Here is a 23,033-nt window from a genome sequence, read left to right as displayed (position 1 = left end):
ATGTGTTTGTCTTTTTTACGTTTTTTTCCCTGTAATTCATTTCTAATCTCATAGCGTTGTGGTCAGAAAAGATGCTTGATATGATTTCAATTTTCTTAAATTTACTGAGGCTTGATTTGTGACCCAAGATGTGATCTATCCTGGAGAATGTTCCGTGCGCACTTGAGAAGAAAGTGTAATCTGCTGTTTTTGGATGGAATGTCCTATATATATCAATTAAATCTATCTGGTCTATTGTGTCATTTAAAGCTTCTGTTTCCTTATTTATTTTCATTTTGGATGATCTGTCCATTGGTGTAAGTGAGGTGTTAAAGTCCCCCACAATTATTGTGTTACTGTCGATTTCCTCTTTTAGAGCTGTTAGCAGTTGCCTTATGTATTGAGGTGCTCCTATGTTGGGTGCATATATATTTATAATTGTTATATCTTCTTCTTGGATTGATCCCTTGATCATTATGTAGTGTCCTTCCTTGTCTCTTGTAACATTCTTTATTTTAAAGTCTATTTTATCTGATATGAGTATAGCTACTCCAGCTTTCTTTTGATTTCCATTTGCATGGAATATCTTTTTCCATCCCCTCACTTTCAGTCTGTATGTGTTCCTAGGTCTGAAGTGGGTCTCTTGTAGACAGCATATATATGGGTCTTGTTTTTGTATCCATTCAGCCAGTCTATGTCTTTTGGTTGGGGCATTTAATCCATTCACGTTTAAGGTAATTATCGATATGTATGTTCCTATGACCATTTTCTTAATTGTTTTGGGTTTGTTTTTGTAGGTCCTTTTCTTCTCTTGTGTTTCCCACTTAGAGAAGTTCCTTTAGCATTTGTTGTAGAGCTGGTTTGGTGGTGCTGAATTCTCTTAGCTTTTGCTTGTCTGTAAAGCTTTTGATTTCTCCATCAAATCTAAATGAGATCCTTGTCGGGTAGAGTAATCTTGGTTGTAGGTTCTTCCCTTTCATCACTTTAAGTATATCATGCCACTCCCTTCTGGCTTGCAGAGTTTCTGCTGAGAAATCAGCTGTTAACCTTATGGGAGTTCCCTTGTATGTTATTTGTCATTTTTCCCTTGCTGCTTTCAATAATTCTTCTTTGTCTTTAATTTTTGCCACTTTGATTACTATGTGTCTCGGCGTGCTTCTCCTTGGGTTTATCCTGTATGGGACTCTCTGCGCTTCCTGGATTTGGGTGGCTATTTCCTTTCCCATGTTAGGGAAGTTTTCGACTATAATCTCTTCAAATATTTTTTCTGGTCCTTTCTCTCTCTCTTCTCCTTCTGGGACCCCTATAATGCGGATGTTGTTGCATTTAATGTTGTCCCAAAGGTCTCTTAGGCTGTCTTCATTTCTTTTCATTCTTTTGTCTTTAGTCTGTTCTGCAGCAGTGAATTCCACCATTCTGTCTTCCAGGTCACTTATCCGTTCTTCTGCCTCAGTTATTCTGCTATTGATTCCTTCTAGTGTAGTCTTCATTTCAGTTATTGTATTGGTCATCTCTGTTTGTTTGTTCTTTAATTCTTCTAGGTCTTTGTTAATCATTTCTTGCATCTTCTCAATCTTTGCCTCCATTCTTATTCCGAGGTCCTGGATCATCTTCACTATCATTATTCTGAATTCTTTTCTGGAAGGTTGCCTATCTCCACTTCATTTAGTTGTTTTTCTGGGGTTTTTCCTTGTTCCTTCATCTGGTACATAGTCCTCTGCCTTTTCATCTTGTCTATCTTTCTGTAACTGTGGTTTTTGGTCCACAGGCTGCAGGATTGTAGTTTTTCTTGCTTCTGCTGTCTGCCCTCTGGTGGTTGAGGCTATCTAAGAGGCTTGATGGGAGGCTCTGGTGGTGGGTAGAGCTGACTGTTGTTGTGGTGGTCAGAGCTCAGTAAAACTTTAATCCACTTGACTGTTGATGGGTGGGGCTGGGTTCCCTCCCTGTTGTTTTTTTTTGTCTGAGGCTACCCAATACTGGAGCCTACCTGGGCTCTTTGGTGGGGTTAATGGCAGACTCTGGGAGGGCTCATGCCAAGGAGCACTTCCCAGAACCGCCACTGCCAGTGTCCTTGTCCGCACGGTGAAACAGAGCCACCCCCCGCCTCTGCAGGAGACCCCCCAATACCAGCAGGTAGGTCTGGTTCAGTCTCCCCCAGGGTCACTGCTCCTTCCCCTGGGTCCCGATGCGCACACTACTTTGTGTGTGCCCTCCAAGAGTGGGGTCTCTGTTTCCCCCAGTCCTGTCGAAGTCCTGCAATCAATTCCCACTAGGCTTCAAAGTCTGATTCTCTAGGAATTCCTCCTCCCGTTGCCGGACCCCCAGGTTGGGAAGCCTGACGTGGGGCTCAGAACCTTCACTCCAGTGGGTGGACTTCTGTGGTATAAGTGTTCGCCAGTCTGTGAGTCACCCACCCAGCAGTTATGGGATTTGATTTTACTCTGATTGCGCCCCTCCTACCATCTCACTGTGGCTTCTCCTCTGTCCTTGGACGTGGGGTGTCCTCCTTGGTGAAGTCCAGGGTCTTCCTGTCAACGATTGTCCAGTAGCCAGTTGTGATTCTGGTGCTCTCTCAAGAGGGAGTTGGAGTTTATTTTTATGTATGGTGTTTTTACATTCTTTTAAATTATGTAAAAGAATGTTTTACATTCTTTTACATGTAGCTGTCCAGTTTTCCCAGTGCCATTTATTAAAGAGACTGTCTTTCCTCCATTGTATAGTCTTGCCTCATTTGTCATAGATTAATTGACCATAGGTGCATGGGTTTATTTCTGGGTTTTCTATCCTGTTCCATTGATCTATATTTCTGTTTTTGTGCCAGTACCATACTCTTTTGATGACTGTAGCTTTGTAGTATTGTCTGAAGTCAGGGAGCCTGATTCCTCCAGCTTTGTTTTACTTTCTCAAGATTGCTTTGGCTATTTGGGGTCTTTTGTGTCTCCATACAAATTTTAAGATTTTTTTGTTCCAGTTCTGTGAAAAGTACCATTGGTAATTTGATAGGGATTGCATTGCATATGTAGATTGCCTTGGACAGAATAGTCATTTTCACAATATTGACTCTTACATTTCAAGAACATGATATATCTTTCCATCTGTGTTATCTTTGATTTCTTTCATCAACATCTGAAAGTTTACAAAGTACAGGTCTTTTGTCTCCTTAGGTAGATTTATTCCTAGGTATTTTATTCTTTTTGATGTGATGGTAAATGGGATTGCTTCTTTAATTTCTTTTTCTGATCTTTTGTTGTTAGGGTATAGAAGTGCAACAGTTTTCTTTGTATTAATTTTATATCCTGCAACTTTACCAAATCCATTGATTAGCTCTAGTAGTTTTCTGGTAGCATCTTTAGGATTTTCTATGTATAGTATCATCTTATCTGCAAACAGTGACAGTTTTACTTCTTCTTTTCCAATCTGGATTTCTTTTATTTCCTTTTATACTCTGATTGCCCTGGCTAGTACTTCCAAGACTATGTTGAATAAAAGCAACGAGAGTGGACATCCTTGTCTTGTTCCTGATCTTAGAGGAAATGCTTTCAGCTTTTCACCTTTGAGAATGTTAGCTGTAGGTTTGTCATACATGACCCTTATCATATTAAGGTATGTCCCCTCTTTGCTTACCCTCTGGAGAGTTTTTATTATAAATGGGTGTTGAATTTTGTCAAAAGCTTTTTCTGCATCTACTGAGATGATCATATGGTTTTTATTCTTTAATTTGTTGATGTGGTGTATCACACTGATTGATATACAGAGTTTGAAAAATCCTTGAATCCCTGGGATAAATCCCACTTGTTAAGGATTTTTGCATCTATGTTCATCAGTGATTTTGGCCTTTAATTTTCTTTTTTGTGCTATCTTTGTCTGGTTTTGGCATCAGGGTGATGGTGGCTTCACAGAATGAGCTTGGGAGTATTCTTTCCTTTGCAATTTTTTGGAATGATTTCAGAAGGATAGGTGTTAACTCTTCCCTAAATATTTGATAGAATTTGCCTGTGAAGCCATCTGGTCCTGGACTTTTGTTTGCTGGGAGTTTTTGAATCACAGTTTCAATTTCAGTACTTGTGATTCGTCTGTTCATATTTTCTATTTCTTTCTGCTTCAGTCTTGGAAGGTTATGCCTTTCTAAGAATTTGTCCATTTCTTCCAGGTTGTCCATTTCATTGGCAAAATGTTGCTTGTTGTAATCTCTTATGATCCTTTTCATTTCTGTGGTGTCCATTGTAACTTCTCCTTTTTAATTTCTAACTTTATTGATTTGAGTCCTCTCCCTTTTTTTCTTGACGAGTCTTGCTAAAGGTTTATCAATTTTGCTATCTTCTCAAAGAACCAGCTTTTAGTTTCATCCATCTTTGCTCCTGTTTTCTTTGTCTCTATTTCATTTATTTCTACTCTGATTGCTATGATGTTTTTCTTTCTATTTACTTTGGGTTTTGTTTGTTCTTCTTTCTCTAAATGCTTTAGGTGTAAGGTCAGGGTGTGTGTTTGTGATTTTTCTTGTTTCCTGAGGTAAGATTGTATTGCTATAAACTTCCCTCTTAGAACTGCTCTTGTTGTGTCCCATAGGTTTTGGATCATTGTACTTTCAATTTTCTCTAGGTATTTTTTGATTTCCTGTGTGATTTCCTCAGTGATTCATTGGTTGTTTAGTAGCATGTTATTTAACCTCCAAGTGTTTGTGTTTTTACAGTTTCTTTTTCTTGTGGTTGATTTCTAATCTCATAGTGTTGTAGTCAGAAAAGATGCTTAATGTGATTTCAACTTTTTAAATTTTACTGAGGCTTCCTTTGTGACCCAGCATGTGATCAATCCTGGAGAATGTTCCATGTACACTTGAGAAGAATGTGTATTCTTCTGCTTTTGGATGGAATGCTCTATAAATATCAATTATGTCTATCTGGTCTAATGTGACATTTAAGGCCGGTGTTTCCTCATTAATGTTCTATCTGGTTAATCTGTCCATTGATGAAAGTGAGGCGTTAAAGTCCTCCTCTACTATTGTGTTACTGTTGATTTCTCCTTTTATGGCTCTTAGTATTTGTCTTATATATTGGGGTGTTCCTACATTGGGTGCATATATGTTTACAATTGTTATATCTTCTTCTTGGCTTGATCCCTTGATCATTATGTAGTGTCCTTCTTTGTCTCTTGTAACAGTCTTTATTTTAAAGTCTGTTTTGTCTGATATGAGTTTTGCTACTCCAGCTTTCTTTTGATTTCCATTTGCATGGAATACCTTTTTCTATCCCCTCACTTTCAGTCTGTATGTATCCCTAGATCTGAAGTGGGTCTCTTGTAGACAGCATATATATGGGTCTTATTTTTGTTTCCATTCACCTAATCTATGTCTTTTCTTTGGAGTATTTAATTCATTTACATTTAAGGTAATTTTTGATATATATGTTCTTATTGAGCATGACAGTTTATAATGAATATTCTTCTTGAAGTTATTACAGCACAACAAAAATATTTGTTGAAAGACAATTATCAAATGAGCAGCTTTTAAAGGATGATGAAAAGGTAGAAAAGTAAAATTATAGATAGGGGAGTTTGATAAATTATGTACATTTGTATAAAACTTCCTCTTGTCACATACATATGCAGACACACACAAACAGTTTTGACAGATTGAAATTGAAATGATTGATAGGAAAACTTGGTATGGTAGTCATTGGTGTTTTTCTGCAAATGGTTCTCAAAAAGTTCTTTCTCCCCTCACTTTCTGGGGCCATTGTGGGATTGTACTTTGTGGCTCCCTCATGTTTTTTTTGGAACCATGTAATTAGTTTTGGGCAGTGTGTTGTGAACAAAAGTGGCATACTTCATTTCAAGGTGAGAGGGCCAGAAAATTTACTTGCCTGAATGAGGTGTTTCCTAGGTTTCTTTCCCTCTGCCTCTGTGACAGGAAATGTTCAAGGTGGTAGCTACTCTGTCAGCTGGATTCGCTGAGTGATCTCTGAGTAACTACAATGAGAAAAGCACTCTTCCACCACCACCTCCACCTCCAGCAACCCAGGAGGGAAATATAGCATGAGCAAGAAACACACATTTTAAGTCATTGACATTTCAGTGTTTTCTTGTTACCACGACCACAGCATAACCTAGCTTAACTTGACTGATATACCTAGCTTGGATATCAGGCTCTTCCCTTTAAGTTATCCAAAGAATAAGCCACATATTTATTGGTGTTTGATAACAGTCTGGTTTTGAAAGGAAAACTTATTTTAAATCAAAGTAGGGATGCTGATTCAAAAGGCTTAGCACCACTAGCTTATTCTCAAATACTTTTGCCTGGTTTTGAAATCTCCAAGCTGTCCTACTGATCAGAATAATGCAGCTCAGCTTGAAATCTCTATGAGAACAAGGGTGTCAATAAGAAGGCTGCTTGCTGACCCAGCCTGTATATTCCAGCAGGGATTTGACAGTTTGATTTATTCCACAAAATAGACTTTAGGATTAAGTTTAGGGTCAAAATGAAAAATGCCAGAAAATAGTAGAAAAATTTATGATGATGCATTATTTGATTGTGAATAAGAAATATTTGAGATTAGATAAGAAGCCTAGCCCAAGAAGAAAGGGTAAAAATCTTTCATGTCATCCCCACTCTTATCCTTTGCCCAAATTCTAATTAATATCTTCCTTTGATTTCATACTAGTTATTTGTTTCATTTAAAGTTAACTAGCAATATTATATAATCCATATCTTGTTAAATATACTGATGTTTTCAGGTAGAGTACTGTCATCTTGGAATAATCTCAAACTACTGAAAATTAAAATATTTGGTGGCTGTGATATATTGTTTCATTGAAAGTTCGTTCACAAAATTCTGGTCAACCTTTGATTAGGTTATTTCATCTTGCTAACATTTATAGAAAATAACCAGGGAATCTAGTTATAAGGACTCTATTTTCTTTTCTTCCTGTGAGCCAGTCCCTCAACAAAATTTAGACCTCTTTTTTTTAGACCTCCTCTTTTAAAAATAATTTTTGTTCTCACTTTAAAATAATAAATGATAATTATAGCAAACAGAGATAAAAGTATAGTAAATAAAAATTACTCTCAAGTTCATCACTGAGAGGAATTACTGCTAACATTTTTATATACATTTATAAAAGTGGAATCATATTCTTTAGTAACTTGCCTTTTTTTCATTTAATATATCATGGGAGTATCTCATCTTTAAATAAGCTTTTACAATGCATTTTGTGGCCTTATTTTTTCATGTGGATCCACAATAATTTATTTAATTGATCCCCTTTTAATTGTACAAGTAGTTGGTTCTAAATTTTCAGTATTATCAAATATTGTAGTGAACAGTTTTGTAGTTAAACATTTCCCATTTCTGCACTTTTATAATATTTATTTAAGACACATTCCTAGAAGAAAAATTGCTGGGACAAAGAGTATATACATTATTAAGGCTTTTGATACATGTCATAAGATTATAAACTTCCCTCCTTGTAATTTACATTCCCTTCCAACTATGAATAGGAGTGCCTTTTTTCTTGGCACCTTTACAGATACTAGATGTTGCCATTTTAAAATATTTGCCAACTTGAAGGGCAAAATCCACAGATGTTACATTTTACATTTTAAAGGTAAGCCTCCTTGAAAAAAATAAGACTAGTTGTGCAGTATATTCTTACACAGGGCTATAATTAAGGGTCTTAATTTCTTTCCTAACTCTCCATTTAAAATTTGCCACAGAGCATTGTTGTATGCAATGCCATCCATCATAACTAGAGATGTGCTGCATACAGTAACTCACCACTCATTCAAGTCCTGGTAAACCTGTAATATTTGCAATTTGTATCTATTGTACATATTTATCTATTTACTCCACTTTCATCATCTGTAGGAAAACAACTGTATTAGCCTCAGTAGCATCATTAAGGGAGAAAAATAAGTTAGCAGGTTTCACCCACTTGTATTCCTTTATCTGATTTACTATGGAATATAATCATTTGTTTTGTGAAGTAATGATACCGAATGAGGAATCAGAAGAGTGGTAAAGAAAATATTTTTTAACAAAAAGTCTTTTTAAAAAAAAATTGTTTCACCAGTTGGAAAACTAAAGCATTCAGAAGGGAAGAATATGTCATCATAAAACAGAGTTAGATAATAGGCAATAAGGCATAACAGCATTTTCTAGCCTCTTGGATAAAACTTGCAAAAATCTTCACGAACCAATTACATAGAACAATATATCACTAGGGTGTGCATTCTCTTCAGTTGCTTTGTGATTTTCCATAAATGGTAAGCATATTGCTTGGTAGAATTACAGATACATAGGGAGCCTTTTCTAGCTTGGCATTTTCTGGCTTGTATTGGCTCAGCTGTGGTTCTTGGCTTTTTATTTTATTTATTTTTTATTAACAGATCATTTCACTGAAGAGGAAAAGGAAAAATAAAGTCAATTGTTTTCATGCCCACCTCTAATAACATCTGCTGGGAAAATACTGGGGTGTGAGTTTTCCTCTCTATTTCAGCAGTGAAGCAAGGTCACAGGTTTCTGAAGAACGGCAAAAATAGTAATATGTTGGGGATTTTGTTTGCTCTCAGACAGTCATATGGGGGCAGAAAATTTTTGGATTTTTTTTAACATCTTTATTGGAGTATAACTGTTGTACAATGGTGTGTTAGTTTCTGCTGTATAACAAAGTGAATCAGCTATATGTATACTTATATCCCCATGTCCCCTCCCTCTTGCATCTCCCTCCCACCCACCCTGTTTCCCCATGAATTATTTAATAGGCCCATCCCTACCCTACTTGTAGTTTACTAATTACTTACTAAGAGAAAAAAAAAACTACTTTTCAAGGATAAAATGGATCAAAAAGGTATAATGTACTGTGCCAGCTCATTGTGCCAACTCACTGAAATAAGATCAGTAATTATGACCCTAGTGACATCTCTAGTCACCTTTGATTTAGGATTTTATTGACATTCCTAAAACTCTGTAGAATGTGAAATAGTAGAATCCTTAACACTGATTGGAATAATCAATTACTCTTCTTGGTAATTTTCATTTCCTTCTTTAAGTATTATTTTATGTAAGTTTTGTAACAATCAATACAAATTGTTAGGTTTGGGAGTGTTCCGCCCTCTGCAATTTTTTGGAAGAGTTTGAGAAGGATAGGTATTAGCTCTTCTCTAAATGTTTGAGAGAATTGGTCTGTGAAGCCATCTGGTCCTGGACTTTTCTTTGTTGGAAGATTTTTAATTACAGTTTCAATTTCATTACTTGTGATTGGTCTGTTTATATTTTCTATTTCCCCCTGGTTCAATCTTGGAAGGTGGTACATTTCCAAGAATTTGTCCATCGCTTCCACATTGTCCATTTTATTGGCATACAGTTGCTTGTAGTAGTCTCTTATGATCCTTTGTATTTTACAGTGTCAGTTGTAATATCTCCTTTTTCATTTCTAATTTTATTTTTATTTATTTATTTTTTAAACATCTTTATTGAAGTATAATTGCTTTACAATAGTGTGTTAGTTTCTGCTTTATAACAAAGTGAATCAGTTATACATATACATATGTTCCCATATATCTTCCCTCTTGCATCTCCCTCCCTCCCACCCTCCCCATCCCACCCCTCTAGGTGGTCACAAACCACCGAGCTGATCTCCCTGTGCTATGCGGCTGCTTCCCACTAGCTATCTATTTTACATTTGGTAGTGTATATATGTCCATGACACTCTCTCACCCTGTCACATCTCACCCCTCCCCCTCCCCATACCCTCAAGTCCATTCTCTAGTAGGTCTGTGTCTTTATTCCCGTCTTGCCACTAGGTTCTTCATGGCCTTTTTTTTTTTCCCTTAGATTACATATATATGTGTTAGCATACTGTATTTGTTTTTCTCTTTCTGACTTACTTCACTCTGTATGACAGACCCTAACTCCATCCACCTCATTACAAATACCTCCATTTCATTTCTTTTTATGGCTGAGTAATATTCCATTGTATATATGTGCCACATCTTCTTTATCCATTCATCTGTCGTTGGACATTTAGGTTGCTTCCATGTCCTGGCTATTGTAAATAGAGCTGCAATGAACATTTTGGTACATGACTCTTTTTGAACTATGGTTTTCTCAGGGTATATGCCCAGTAGTGGGATTGCTGGGTCGTATGGTAGTTCTATTTGTAGTTTTTTAAGGAAACTCCATACTGTTCTCCATAGCGGCTGTATCAATTTACATTCCCACCAACAGTGCAAGAGTGTTCCCTTTCCTCCACACACTCTCCAGCATTTATTGTTTCTAGATTTTTTGATAATGGCCATTCTGACCAGTGTGAGATGATATCTCATTGTAGTTTTGATTTGCATTTCTCTAATGATTAATGATGTTGAGCATTCTTTCATTTGTCTGTAGGCCATCTGTATATCTTCTTTGGAGAAATGTCTATTTAGGTCTTCTGCCCATTTTTGGATTGGGTTTTTCATTTTTTTGTTATTGAGCTGCATGAGCTGCTTGTAAATCTTGGAGATTAATCCTTTGTCAGTTGCTTCATTTGCAAATATTTTCTCCCATTCTGATGGTTGTCTTTTGGTCTTGTTTATGGTTTCCTTTGCTGTGCAAAAGCTTTGAAGTTTCATTAGGTCCCATTTGTTTATTTGTGTTCTTATTTCCATTCCTCTAGGAGCTGGATCAAAAAGAATCTTGCTGTGATGTATGTCATAGAGTGTTCTGCCTATGTTTTCCTCTAAGAGTTTGATAGTGTCTGGCCTTACACTTAGGTCTTTAATCCATTTTGAGTTTATTTTCGTGCATGGTGTCAGGGAGTGTTCTAATTTCATACTTTTACATGTATCTGTCCAATTTTCCCAGCCCCACTTATTGAAGAGGCTGTCTTTTCTCCACTGTATATGCTTGCCTCCTTTATCAAAGATAAGGTGACCATATGTGCGTGGGTTTATCTCTGGGCTTTCTATCCTGTTCCATGGATCTATATTTCTGTTTTTGTGCCAGTACCAAAGTGTCTTGATTACTGTAGCTTTGTAATATAGTCTGAAGTCAGGGAGCCTGATTCCCCAGCTCCATTTTTCGTTCTCAAGATTGCTTTGGCTATTCGGGGTCTTTTGTGTTTCCATACAAATTGTGAAATTTTTTGTTCTAGTTCTGTGAAAAATGACAGTGGTAGTTTGATAGGGATTGCATTGAATATGTAGATGGCTTTGGGTAGTAGAGTCATTTTCACAATGTTGATTCTTCCAATCCAAGAACATGATATATCTCTCCATCTATTTGTATCATCTTTAATTTCTTTCATCAGTGTCCTATAATTTTCTGCATACAGATCTTTTGTCTCCTTAGGTAGGTTTATTCCTAGATATTTTACTCTTTTTGTTGCAATGGTAAACGGGAGTGTTTTCTTAATTTCACTTTCAGATTTTTCGCCATTAGTGTATAGAAGTGCAAGAGATTTCTGTGCATTAATTTTATATGCTGCTACTTTACCAAATTCATTGATTAGCTCTAGTATTTTCTGGTAGCATCTTTAGGATTCTCTGTGTATAGTATCATGTCATCTGCAAACAGTGACAGCTTTACTTCTTCTTTTCCTATTTGGATTCCTTTTATTTCTTTTTCTTCTCTGATTGCTGTGGCTAACACTTCCAAAACTATGTTGAATAATAGTGGTGAGAGTGGGCAACCTTGTCTTGTTCCTGATCTTAGTGGAAATGGTTTCAGTTTTTCACCATTGAGGACAATGTTGGCTGTGGGTTTGTCATATATGGCCTTTATTATGTTGAGGAAAGTTCCCTCTATGCCTACTTTCTGCAGGGCTTATATCATAAATGGGTGTTGAATTTTGTCGAAAGTTTTCTCTGCATCTATTGAGATGATCATATGGTTTTTCTCCTTCAATTTGTTAATATGGTGTATCACACTGATTGATTTGCGTATATTGAAGAATCCTTGCATTCCTGGGATACACCCCACTTGATCATGGTGTATGATCCTTTTAATGTGCTGTTGGATTCTGTTTGCTAGTATTTTGTTGAGGATTTTTGCATCTATGTTCATCAGTGATATTGGCCTGTCGTTTTCTTTCTTTATGACATCTTTGTCTGGTTTTGGTATCAGGGTGATGGTGGCCTCGTAGAATGAGTTTCGGAGTGTTCCTCCCTCTGCAATATTTTGGAAGAGTTCGAGAAGGATAGGTATTAGCTCTTCTCTAAATGTTTGATAGAATTCACCTGTGAAGCCATCTGGTCCTGGGCTTTTGTTTGTTGGAAGGTTTTTAATCACAGTTTCAATTTCAGTGCTTGTGATTGGTCTGTTCATATTTTCTATTTCTTCCTGGTTCAGTCTCGGCAGGTTGTGCATTTCTAAGAATCTGTCCATTTCTTCCAGGTTGTCCATTTTATTGGCATAGAGTTGCTTGTAGTAATCTCTCATGATCGTTTGTATTTCTGCAGTGTCAGTGGTTACTTCTCCTTTTTCATTTCTAATTCTATTGATTTGAATCTTCTCCCTCTTTCTCTTGATGAGTCTGGCTAATGGTTTATCAATTTTGTTTATCTTCTCAAAGAACCAGCTTTTAGTTTCATTGATTTTTACTATTGTTTCCTTCATTTCTTTTCATTTATTTCTGACCTGATCTTTATGATTTCTTTCCTTCTGCTAGCTTTGGGGTTTTTTTGTTTTTCTTTCTCTAATTGCTTTAGGTGCAAGGTTAGGTTGTTTATTCCAGATGTTTCCTGTTTCTTGAGGTAGGCTTGTATTGCTATAAGCTTCCCTCTTAGCACGGCTTTTGCTGCATCCCATAGGTTTTGGGTCGTCGTGTCTCCATTGTCATTTGTTTCTAGGTATTTTTTGATTTCCCCTTTGATTTCTTCCGTGATCACTTCATTATTAAGTAGTGTATTGTGTAGCCTCCATGTGTTTGTATTTTTTACAGATCTTTTCCTGTAATTGATATCTAGTCTCATAGCATTGTGGTCGGAAAAGATACTTGATACGATTTCCATTTTCTTAAATTTACCAAGGCTTGATTTGTGACCCAAGATATGGTCTATCCTGGAGAATGTTCCATGAGCACTTGAGAAAAATGTGTATTCTGTTGTTTTTGGGTGGAATGTCCTATAAATATCAATTAAGTCCATCATGTTAAATTTATCATTTAAAGCTTGTGTTTCCGTATTTATTTTCACTTTGGATGATCTGTCCATTGTTGAAAGTGGGGTGTTAAAGTCCCCTACTATGATTGTGTTGCTGTCGATTTCCCCTTTTATGGCTGTTAGTATTTGCCTTATGTATTGAGGTGCTCCTATGTTGGGTGCATAAATATTTACAATTGTTATACCTTCCTCTTGGATGGATCCCTTGATCATTATACAGTGTCCTTCCTTGTCTCTTGTAATAGTCTTTATTTTAAAGTCTATTTTGTCTGATATGAGAATTGCTACTCCAGCTTTCTTTTGATTTCCATTTGCATGGAATATCTTTTTCCATCCCCTCACTTTCAGTCTGTATGTGTCTCTAGGTCTGAAGTGGTTCTCTTGTAGACAGCATATATATGGGTCTTGTTTTTGTATCCATTCAGCCAGTCTGTGTCTTTTGGTGGGAGCATTTAATCCATTTACATTCAAGGTAATTATCAATATGTATGTTCCTATTCCCATTTTCTTAAATATTTTGTGTTTGTTATTGTAGGTGTTTTCCTTCTCTTGTGTTTCTTGCCTAGAGAAGTTCCTTTAGCATTTGTTGTAAAGCTGGTTTGGTGGTGCTGAATTCTCTCAGCTTTTGCTTGTCTGTAAAGGTTTTAATTTCTCCATCACATCTGAATGAGATCCTTGCTGGGTAGAGTAATCTTGGCTGTAGGTTTTTCTCCTTCATCACTTTAAGTATATCCCTCCACTCCCTTCTGGCTTGCAGAGTTTCTGCTGAAAGATCAGATGTTAACCTTATGGGGATTCCCTTGTGTGTTATTTGTTGTTTTTCCCTTGCTGCTTTTAATATGTTTTCTTTATATTTAATTTTTGACAGTTTGATTAATATGTGTCTTGGCGTGTTTCTCCTTGGATTTATCCTGTATGGGACTCTCTGTGCTTCCTGGACTTGATTAACTATTTCCTTTCCCATATTAGGGAAGTTTTCAAATATAATCTCTTCAAATATTTTCTCAGTCCCTTTCTTTTTCTCTTCTTCTTCTGGGACCCCTATAATTCGAATGTTGGTGCATTTAATGTTGTCCCAGAGGTCTCTGAGACTGTCCTCAGTTCTCTTCATTCTTTTTTCTTTATCCTGCTCTGCAGTAGTTATTTCCACCATTTTATCTTCCAGGTCACTTATCCTTTCTTCTGCCTCAGTTATTCTGCTATTGATCCCATCTAGAGTATTTTTAATTTCATTTATTGTGTTTTTCATCATTGCTTGGTTCCTCTTTAGTTCTTCTATGTCCTTGTTAAATGTTTCTTGCATTTTGTCTATTCTATTTCCAAGATTTTGGATCATCCTTACTATCATTATTCTGAATTCTTTTTCAGGTAGACTACCTATTTCCTCTTCATTTGTTAGGTCTGGTGTGCTTTGACTCTGCTCCTTCATCTGCTGTGTGTTTTTCTGTCATCTCATTTTGCTTATCTTACTGTGTTTGGGGTCTCCTTTTCACAGGCTGCAGGTTCGTAGTTCCTGTTGCTTTTGGTATCTGTCCCCAGTGGCTAAGGTTGGTTCAGTGGGTTGTGTAGGCTTCCTGGTGGAGGGAACTAGTGCCTGAGTTCTGGTGGATGACGCTGGATCTTGTCTTTCTGGTGGGCACGTCCACGTCTGGTGGTGTATTTTGGAGTGTCTGTGGCCCTTATTATGATTTTAGGCAGCCTCCCTGCTAATGGATGGGGCTGTGTTCCTGTCTTGTAATTTGTTTGGCATAGGGTGTCCAGCACTGTAGCTTGCTGGTCGTTGAGTGAAGCTGGGTCTTGATGTTGAGATGGAGATCTCTGAGAGATTTTTGCCGTTTGGTATTACGTGGAGCTGGGAGGTCTCTTGTGGACCAGTGTCCTGAAGTTGGCTCTCCCACCTCAGAGGCATGGCCCTGATGCCTGGCTGGAGCACCAAGAGCCTTTCATCCACACGACTCAGAGTAAAAGGGAGAAAAAATAGAAAGAAGGAAAGAAAGAAAGAGGATATAATATAGTGAAGTAAAATAAAGCTATTATAAAGCAAAGCTATACAGACAAAATCTCATCCAGAGGCATATACATATACACTCCCAAAAAAAGGTAAAGGGGAAAAATTAATATATCCTGCTCCCAAAGTCCACCTCCTGAATTTGGGATGATTCGTTGTCTATTCAGGTGTTCAACAGATGCAGGCACATCAAGTTGTTTGTGGAGTTTTAATCCACTGCTTCTGAGGCTGCTGGGAGAGATTTCCCTTTCTCTTCTTTGTTCGCACAGCTCCTGGGGTTCAGCTTTGGATTTGGACCCGCCTCTGCGTGTAGGTCGCCTGAGGGCGTCTGTTCCCCGCCCAGACAGAATGGGGTTAAAGGAGCAGCTGCTTCAGGGGCTCTGGCTCACTCAGGCCAGGGGGAGGGAGGGGTACAGAGGAGGCGGGGCAAGCCTGCAGCGGCAGAGGCCGGCGTGACGTTGCACCAGCCTGAGGCACGCCGTGTGTTCTCCCGGGAAAGTTGTCCCTGGATCACGGGACCCTGGAAGTGGCGGGCTGCACCGGCTCCTGGGAGGGGCGGTGTGGAGAGTGACCTGTGCTCGCACACAGGCTTTTTGGTGGTGGCAGCAGCAGCCTTAGCGTCTCACACCCATCTCTGGGGCCCGTGCTGATCGCCACGGCTTGTGCCCGTCTCTGGAGCTCGTTTAGGCGGCGCTCTGAATCCCCCCTCCTCACGCACCAGGAAACAAAGAGGGAAGAAAAAGTCTCTTGCCTCTTCGGCAGCTGCAGACCTTTTCCCGGACTCCCTCCCGGCTAGCCGTGGTGCGCTAACCCCTTCAGGCTGTGTTCACGCCGCCAACCCCAGTCCTCTCCCTGTGATCCAACCTCCGAAGCCTGAGCCTCAGCTCACAGCCCCCCCCCCAGCCCTGGCGGGTGAGCAGACAAGCCTCTCGGGCTGGTGAGTGCTGCTCGGCGCCGAGACTCTGTGCAGGAATCTCTCCGCTTTGCCCTCCGCACCCCTGTGGCTGTGCTCTCCTCCATGGCTCCGAAGCTCCCCCCCTCTGCCACCCACAGTCTCCGCCCGCGAAGGGGCTTCCTAGTGTGTGGAAACCTTTCCTCCTTCACAGCTCCCTCCCACTGGTGCAGGTTCCGTCCCTAATCTTTTGTCTCTGTTATTTCTTTTTTATTTTGCCCTACCCAAGTACTTGGGGATTTTCTTGCCTTTTGGGAGGTCTGACGTCTTCTGCCAGCGTTCAGTGGGTGTTCTGTAGGAGCAGTTCCACGTGTAGATGTATTTCTACTGTATCTGTGGGAAGGAAGGTGATCTCTGCATCTTACTCTTCTGCCATCTTCTCTCCAATCTCTAATTTTATTGATTTGAGTCTTCTCCCTTTTTTTCTTGATGAGTCTGGCTAAAGGTTTATCAATTTGGTTTATCCACCACCACAGTGATACCAAAACCAGACAAAAATATCACGAAAGAAGAAAATTATAGAACAATATCACGGATAGACACAAAAATTGTCAACAAAATACTAGCAAACAGAATCCAACAACACATTAAAAGGCTCATACACTATGATCAAGTGGAATTTATCCCAGGGATGCAAGGATTCTTCAATATATTCAAATCAATCAATGTGATACACCATATTAACAAATTAAAGAATAAAATCCATATGATCATCTCAATAGGTACAGAAGAAGCTTTTGACACATTTCAACACCCATTTATGATAAAAACGCTCCAGAAAGTGGGCATAGAGGGACCCTACCTCAACATTAAAAAGACCATATACAACAAAGCCACAGCAAACATCATTCTCAATGGTGAAAAACTGAAAGCATTTCCTGTAAGATCAGGAACAAGACAAGGGTACCCACTTTTACCACTATTATTTAACATAGTTTTGGAAGTCCTAGCCATGGCAATCAGAGAAGAAAAATAAATAAAAGGAATCCAAAGTCGAAAAGAAGAATTACAACTGTCACTGTTTACAGATAAGATGATACTATACATAGAAAATCCTAAAGATGCTACCAGAAAACTACTAAGCTAGTCAATGAATTTGGTAAAGTTGCAGGATACAAAACTAATGCACAGAAATCTCTTGCATTCCTATACGCTAACAACAAATGATGATAAGGAGAAATTAAGGAAACAATCTCATTTAACATTGTAACAAAAATAATAAAATACCTACTAATAAACCTACTTAAGGAGGCAAAAGATCTTTACACAGAAAATTACAAAACACTGATGAAAGAAATCAAAGATGACACAAGCAGATGCAGAGATATACCATGTTCTTGGACTGGAAGAATCAATACTGTGACAATGTTTATACTACCCAAAGCGATCTATGGATTCAATTCAATCCTTATCAAATTACCAATGGCATTTTTCACAGAACTAGAAAAAAATTGTTACAATTTGTATGGAAACACAAAAGACCCTGAAGAGCCAAAGCCATCTTGAGAAAGAAAAACAGAGCTGGAGGAATCAGGCTCCCAGACTTCAGACTATACTATAAAGCTACAGTCATCAAGAGAGTATCATCAAAAAATCTACAAACAATAAATGCGGGAGAGGGTGTGGAGAAAAGGGAGCCCTCTTGCACTGTTGGTGGGAATGTAAATTGATACAGCCACTATTCAGAACAGTATGGAGGTTCCTTAAGAAACTAAAAATAGAACTACCATATGATGCAGCGATCCCACTACTGGGCATATACCCTGAGAAAACCATAATTCAAAAAGACACATGCACCCTAATGTTCATTGCAGCACTATTTACAATAGCCAAGACATGGAAGCAATCTAAGTGTCCATCGACAGATGAATGGATAAAGAAGATGTGGTGCATATATACAATGGAATATTACTCAGCCATAAAAAGAAACAAAATTGAGTTATTTATAGTGAGGTGGATGGACCTAGAGTCTGTCATACAGAGTGAAGTAAGTCAGAAAGAGAAAAACAAATACCATATGCTAACATATATATATGGAATCTAAAAAAAAAAACAAAGAAAAAATGGTTCTGAAGAACCTAGGGGCAGGACAGGAATAAAGATGCAGATGTAGAGAATGGACTTGAGGACACGGCGAGAGGGAAGGGTAAGTTGGGACGAAATGAGAGAGTAGCATTGACATATATACACTACTAAATGTAAAATAGATAGCTAGTGGGAAGCAGCTGCATCGCATGGGGAGGTCAGCTCAGTGCTTTGTGACCACCTAGAGGGGTGGGATAAGGAGAGTGGGAGGGAGATGCAAGAGGGAGGGGATATGGGGATATATGTATACATATAGCTGATTCACTTTGTTATACAGCAGAAACTAACACAACATTGTAAGCAATTATACTCCAGTAAAGATGTTTAAAAAAAAGTATGGTACTGGCATAAAAACAGAAATATAGATCAATGGTACAGGATAGAAAGCACAGAGATAATCACTAATATGTATAAAATAGATAACTAATAAGAACCTGCTGTATAAAAAAATAAAATAAAATTCAGAAAGCACAGAGATAAACCCACACACCTACGGTCACCTTATCTTTGACAAAGGAGGCAAGAATATACAGTAGAGAAAAGACAGCCTCTTCAATAAGTGGTGCTTGGAAAACTGGACAACCACATGTAAAAGAATGAAATTAGAACACTACCTAATACCATACACAAAAATAAAATCAAGGTGGATTAAACACCTAAATGTAAGACTGGACACTACAAATCTCTTAGAGGAAAACATAGGAAGAACACTCTTTGACATAAATCACAGCACGATCTTTTTTGACCCACCTCCAAGAGTAATGAAAATAAACACAAAAATAAACAAATGAGACCTAATTAAACTTAAAAGCTTTTGCAGAGCAAAGGAAACCATAAACAAGACAAAAAGACAGCCCTCAGAATGGAAGAAAATATTTGCAAATGAAGCAATGGACAAAGGGTTAATCCCCCAAATATACAAACAGCACATGCAGCTCAATATCAAAAAAACAAAGAACCCATTCCAAAAATGAGCAGAAGACCTAAATAGACATTTCTCCAAAGAAGACATACAGATGGCCAAGAGGCACATGAAAAGGTGCTCAACATCGTTAACTGTTAGAGAAATGGAAATCAAAATTACAATGCAGTATCACCTTACACCAGTCAGAATGGCCATCATCAAAAAATCTACAAACAATAAATGCTGGAGAGGCTGTGGAGAAAAGGGAACCCTCTTACACTGTTGGTGGGAATGTAAATTGATACAGCTACTGTGGAGAACAGTATGGAGTTTCCTTAAGAAACTAAAAATAGAACTACCATATGACCCATACACTGAGAAAACCATAATTCAATAAGACATGTACCCCAATGTTCATTGCAGCACTATTTACAATAGCCAGGTCATGGAAACAGCCTAAATGTCCATCAACAGATGAATGGATAAAGAAGATGTGGTACATATATACAGTGGAATATTACTCAACCCTGAAGAGGACGGAAATTGGGTCATTTATAGAGATGTGGATGGACTTAGATTCTGTCATACAGAGTGAAGTAAGTCAGAAGGAGAAATACAAATATCTTTTATTAATGCATATATGTGGAATATAGAAAAATAGTACAGATGCACCTATTTCCAGGGCAGGAATAGAGATGCAGATGTACAGAATGGATATGTGGACACGGGGAGGGGGGGAAGGGGAAGGTGGGATGAATTGAGAGATTAGGTTAGCTAGTGGGAACCTGAGGTATAGCACAGGGAGCTCAGCTCAGTGCTCTGTGATGACCTAGATGGGAGGGATGGGGGGATGGGAGGGAGGTCCAAGAGAGAGGGGTACATGTATACATATAGCTGATTCACTTCATTGTACAACAGAAACTAACACAACATTGTAAAGCAATTATACTCCAATTAAAAAAATAAAGTTATTATAAAATTAAAAAAAAAAAACCTGCAACCTGCACAAAGAAACCAAAACCCACGATATTATTAGGTTTTTCCAAGTCTGGACTTCTACCTTTGAATCATATTTTGGTCTTTCATTAGTATAATGGTTAATTGTATGTGTCAGCTTCACTGGGATACAGGGTGCCCAGGCATTTGGTCAAACGCTATTTAGGGTGTGTCTGTGAGCATTTTTGAATGAGATTAACATTTGAATCAGTAGACTGAGTAAAGCAGATTGCCTTCCATAATGTGAATGGACCCAATCCAATCAATTGAAAACCTGAATAGAACAAAAAGTTTAAGAAAGAGGGAACTCCTCCTTGCCTGACTATTTGGCCTGGGACATTGGACTTTTCCTGCCTTTGAACATGCCCTGAAACATCAGCTTTTCTTGGATCTCAAGCCTGCTAGATTTTGGACTGCAGTATATACTATTGGCTCCCTGGATTACCAGCTTGCTGACAACAGATCTTAGGACTTCTCAGCCTCCATCATCACTTAAGCCAATTCCTTATAATAAATTTCTCTCTGTTTCTGTCTCTCTCTTTCTTTTCTCTCTCTTGGAAACAAGATATCTATCTATGAATCTATTTATGTATCTACCTATTATCTATCATCTGTCTATCATCTATGTATCTATCTATCTATCTATCTATCTAATCAAACCCCTGGGGACCTCTTCAGCATCTTAATACATGGCACTGTGGAGTTACCATCAGCAATATATAGACGTTGCAATAAGGCTGACTTGCGGAATGATTATTATAATAAAAGTCTTTCTATACATTTTTCTGTAGAGACCAGGGAAACTATAGTAAATTTTATGGTTTTAGAGGAATTTGAACATTAACTAGGTTATTTTTTCTTATACTTTAACATCCTTAGGATGTAGATTTATATTATCCATTTTGCATATTCCATGACTTACACATATTAGATAATGAAGAAATGTTTATTAACTGAATAGATGTCCTCAATTACATAATATTTTCACAAGCCTTGAGTGGGTGGTGACTCAAGGAGACATACAACTTGGCCTTATGGGTACAGGTCTTTTTCTCTTGGGTCTTCTGTTGGCAATTACGGAGTGCTGATAGTTGTCACGTGATCTTCAAGAAAGCACTTGCTCAGAGGCTTATGCATCTGTTAACAAAGTACTTATTGGCATTTTTAATAAACTCTATTTCTTGGTACTAGTTTCACATAAGATCATGTGACCATTTTTGTGTTTCTGAACATTTATTATAAAATACAGGATTGAGAAAATTAGCAATAGAGAAAATTTATTGGTTTGTGGGTGTGGTGGGGTAGGCTAAAGACCCACATTGTGGGAATGTAAAGTATTAAATGTAGTTATGATTATCTTATCTTCCTTTCATTTGAATATACTATCTTCCTAACCCTCTCAGATTCCTGCAGCAAAATTCTGTAAGGAAAGAAATGAAATCCCATACAGAATGACAACAAGGAGGAATGAACTGGGTCAGGGGACTTTAGCTCTAGCCTGATAATTTCAATCTGACTCAAGTCAGTAATGAAAGTTGCTTGATGCACTATGGGAAATTTGATGGTAGTCTAGGGCCAAATTTAATGGGCAAGTACATCTATCAGCACAACATGTCACCACTGAGCAATCACATTTATGATCTCAAAAGAATTAAGAAGGCAATGAAGGCAAAATGCTTCTCAAAGAAAACAGGTAGGTTCTTCTCTGTCAAGGCTGAGATTAAAATCCTCTGAGCCAAGGTTCTATTTGCCACCTTTGGTGCTAGTGATGCAGAAGCCAAGTCATGGACTTTTAATTTGATTAAAAGCTTAAGTGCCCTCAATCCTACTGCTTTAGATTTGTATCATGCATCATTGAGTCATAAGATGGGAAACATCTGTTTGAATTTGCAAGAAAGAATCAAACAGAAACTTCTTAACGCAGCTCATCAAGACCCAGCAAAAGCAGAACAACAAGAAGGTCAAATGGGTAATATTATGACCATCTCCAGGTTCAGAAGGTGTTAGGAATATCTTGTAATCAGGAAAGTCACCAGGCTACTAATCATTACAGTGCAGGTACTAAGGTCATGGGAGGGAAACTGAAACATATACTAAACAAAGGTCTCTAGTTCAGATGTAATTAGGATTGGATATCAATTATAAATAAGGCATAATACAGAAGGTGGGCATGAAATAATGATGAGGCTACCAGAGGACTCTTGGTTCTCAGATCAATAAGCAAACAAATATTATAGTGTTTTCATTGTGGAATGCAATACAGCTGGCCAAGAGGAATTGATTACTCATTGCAAAAATTCAAATAAAAAAGCCCTGAGTTTCCCATTTTTACTTTGTTAATCAGAAAGTGTGTGAGGGAGTGTCTGCTTGCCTAGACTCTCAAATGCTCTAATGAAGTGGTTCTCAACCTTGACTGCATGTGAAAATCACCTGGGGAGCTTTAAAAACAGAATCTACTGCCTGGGCCACCCCCCTAACCCCAGCAATTTTGATTTAATGGCTCTAGGGTAAGGTCAAGTTACCCACATTAAAAAAATTCTCAGCTTTTTAAAAAGCCAGATGTTTGAGAGTGAGAAATAATACCATCAGGCCCAAGTATTAGCTCTACTTATAGGACAAGTAGGTGGCACACAAATGGCAAGATTTCAAGTGCCCTAAAAGTGTCCTGAGTCCCTTGCTATATTTCTGGCATCAGCCCTGCTACACTGCCTAAAATAACTATGTTCGAATTTGTATACCCTAGCTAAAATGCAGTTGTTATCTTGGAGAGCTGACATATTTATATCTTATTTTGAATTTGTTTATCAGATTAGCTAGCAAAGAGAGTATGCATTTTAACAGGAGAACAGCAGCTCTAAAACATGGAGTGCTAAGGAGGGAAGTTATGCCTTCCAGTTTGTCTAGGCTTGAGGAGTCTCCAGGGATGTAGGACTTTCCGTTTTAAAATCAGGCTTGTACTGGGCAAATCAGTATG

Source organism: Balaenoptera borealis (genome assembly GCF_965194805.1).
Source record: "Balaenoptera borealis genome assembly, chromosome: X".
NCBI lineage: Eukaryota > Metazoa > Chordata > Mammalia > Artiodactyla > Balaenopteridae > Balaenoptera > Balaenoptera borealis.
This window is presented reverse-complemented; position numbering follows the sequence as displayed.